Below are 3,364 nucleotides of genomic sequence, written 5' to 3' on the forward strand. Positions count from 1 at the left end.
ACGTTGTTCTGTAATTACCAGCCTATATCTGTTTTGTGCTTAGAGCAGGTGAGTTGAGCTTTGCAGGTTATCTCATGCAGTTCTTCAGAGATTAGCAATATTGCAGACAATTCAAGAAGACACAGGCCAGCGAGCAGACATAGCAGTCAGGTGTACGAGGCTGCTTCTGGATAGCGGGCCGTTCTGTTTTGCTGTAAACAGCTTTATAAGCAGAAGTACACTTTAAAATAATAATGCAGATAGTATTGTAAACACACAAACAACTAAGTTGATTGTTTTCATACTTTATGCATTGTGCATAATTGGATGTACTACATTTTTATAGGACAGTACAGGCAGGAGGTTTGTTGACTTGAGCATCTCCTTTCCCCATTAGTAATGAAATGCTCTATGGCATCCCTGGGTGGCACAAAGTTTTCATTATCATCTTATGATGAACCACTTTGGATAGAAGGGTCATCTGGCAATGAATACTGTATGTCCTGACAAGGTGTATGAGAAAAAAATTAAGTGGGGACAATGGACAGGGAGAGGAGGTAAGGGAAGGAGATACAAGGTTTTCTGGGGACCTGCAATAAGGTGCTGTTTACAAAGAAGTCTGTGGTGTGGATTTTGTTGATGCCAGCAGCAAGACGGTAGCTGGCAACATCTAAACACACCCATCCTCTGTCTGTAGACAATCTGTTATGTGCTATGAAGACGTGGGTGTGTCTGCTAGCCTCCGATATGAGTTAGTGCTTGATCCCACACCTGACAGCTACCGGCCTAGTGTCACCTCCCACCCCAACACCAGCTTGGACATCTCCTCTGCTCTTCCTTTTTACGAAAGGCACACAGGTTATGTGTAGTCAATTTCCTCTTTCTTTCTTCTCCCAGCCTTTCACAGGCCCTGTACTGGGCTGAGGCATCGAGGGAGAGGAGGGGAAGGAGGGAAGAAGAGAGGGAAGAAGAGGCAGAGAGGCGGGTGAAGACATCTTTGTGCTGCTCTTTTCTCCTGCATTCCTTCATTGTACCTCATTGTCAAAGGGCCTCTGTGAGCATACCTCTTCTGGTACCCTACCTTTGGAGGGACCCATCTTTTTCTTGTTTCCAAACTCTATGCGCTCTTGGGCGATGCATCCAGTCTGGTTTGCTTTCTTTTTAGTCACCATCAAGCCTGTGTCCTTTCTTCAAATACGGGGTGGGGGGGGGGAACAAAGACAGGAAAGGAGAGGGGAGGAGCAAAGAGGGAGGGAGGGAGCAACAGAATAGAGAAGAGTCAGGTTCTTCTTTAACGAAAGTGTGTGGAAACGCTCAAAGAACCAAGCCAATACCGTCAGAAACTCAAGCTTTAATCACACTTTAAAGTCCTCTGAGATCTGTTGTACTGCACTAGCTGTATGGTTGTATAGACGGACAGACAACCTGTCAGGAGAAACAGGCAGTGGGAAAGGGAGGGCAGGCCTGGAGCTGCTTGTGGGTTGGGGTAGAGAGGGCAGAGAAAGATGGCCAAACAGAAACCCAGATCCTAGCTTTTTGGTCCTAGCCCTCCTTGACACGCCCAATGCCATTTTGTGGGGAGCCAGGCAGTGAGGTAGGTGGTAAAACCCCCAAGAGGCCCTGGGTCTACTCTCCTCGTGAGCCAGAATGGGCTCCCAGACTTCTTCCTTCACTGAAGGGCCACTATGCGTCCTATGAGGAGCGAAGGGAACTGCCAAACCCACTTCTGCTCTGAAGTCAAAAGAAAACCTAGTATAAACACAGTGGGCTCTTTGAATTATCCACATGAAATACTTAACGTGTTTAGCCTGGAGCAAATTTAGTTTAACAAGGGAGTGTTTCCATGGTGATTTCATTAGAAACGTTCTTATTCGGCTACCACTTAGTGAGTGCCTGTATTGTGTTAGCCAGTGGGCTCCAGGCAGCTCCTCAGCAGGACCTCCCACCCTGCATATGTGTGGTTATGTGCATGTGTGTGCACATGTGCATGCACATACATAGACACACACAGAGACATACACGCATACACAGACACACAGAAACACACACAGACACACACGTGCACACACACAGTCACACAGAAACACACACACAGATACACACGTACACACACACAGATACACACGTACACACACACAGACACACAGAAACACATACAGACACACAGAAACACACACAGACACACACACACAGAGACACACAGACACACACACAGACACAGACATACACACACATAGACACACACACACAGACACACATGCACACAGACACACACACAGACACACACAGACACACACAGAGACACACAGACACACACAGACACAGACACACACACAGACACAGACACACAGAGACACACAGACACACACACAGACACAGACATACACACACATAGACACACACACACACAGACACACATGCACACAGACACACACACAGACACACACACAGACACACACAGAGACACACAGACACACACACAGACACAGACATACACACACATAGACACACACACACACAGACACACATGCACACGCACACACTTTATAGTAAGGAAAGTTCTTTGAGGTTTCCCAATCTTTAGTACCTGGCTCAGTCACGCACTCATAGGCATCTGAGTCCCAGTTAGAACCCAGACTTGGGGCTCACCTATCACAGCTTCTCTCCTTGAGCTGTCTGGCTTCTGCTTACATTTCACAACTTTCCAGGCAAGACAATGCAGCCTCTTGCTGCTGCTTTGTAGAAAGGAAATTGACAGCCAATGGCATCTGTACTTCTACTGTTTTCTCCTAAAAAAAATCCAAGCAATTAAATTATTCTAAAAAAAAAAAAAAAAAAAAAAAAAAAAAAAAAAAAAAAAAAAAAAAAAAGAGTCATGTACCAGGAGGTGGAAGCAAAAGGACCTTGGTGAGTTCAAGGCCAGCCTGGTCTATGTAGTGAGTTGCAAGACAACCAGAGTTACAAAGTAAGACCTTGTTTAAGAATAAAATAAATAAAAAAAAACAATAAAAAGACACACACACACACACACACACACACACATATATATATATATATTTGGTTTTTTGAGACAGGGTTTCTCTGTGTAGCCCTGCCTATCCTGGAACTCACTCTGTAGACCAGGCTGGCCTCGAACTCAGAAATCCGCCTGCCTCTGCCTCCCAAGTGCTGGGATTAAAGGCGTATGCCATCACCGCCCAGCAAAAAGACATATATTTTTGAAGATTTATTTTATTTTTAATCGTGGTATGTGTGAATCCCCACCCTCTCTCTATCTCTCTCTCTCTGTGTCTGTGTCTGTGTGGATGCTACATGTGCAGGAAGGGGTGTAGTGCATGAGCTGGCCAGAATCCTTGGAGATCCTGGAGCTGAAGTTACTGGAATA

The sequence above is a fragment of the Mastomys coucha genome, unplaced genomic scaffold (assembly GCF_008632895.1).
Source record: "Mastomys coucha isolate ucsf_1 unplaced genomic scaffold, UCSF_Mcou_1 pScaffold20, whole genome shotgun sequence".
Classification (NCBI taxonomy): Eukaryota; Metazoa; Chordata; class Mammalia; order Rodentia; family Muridae; genus Mastomys; species Mastomys coucha.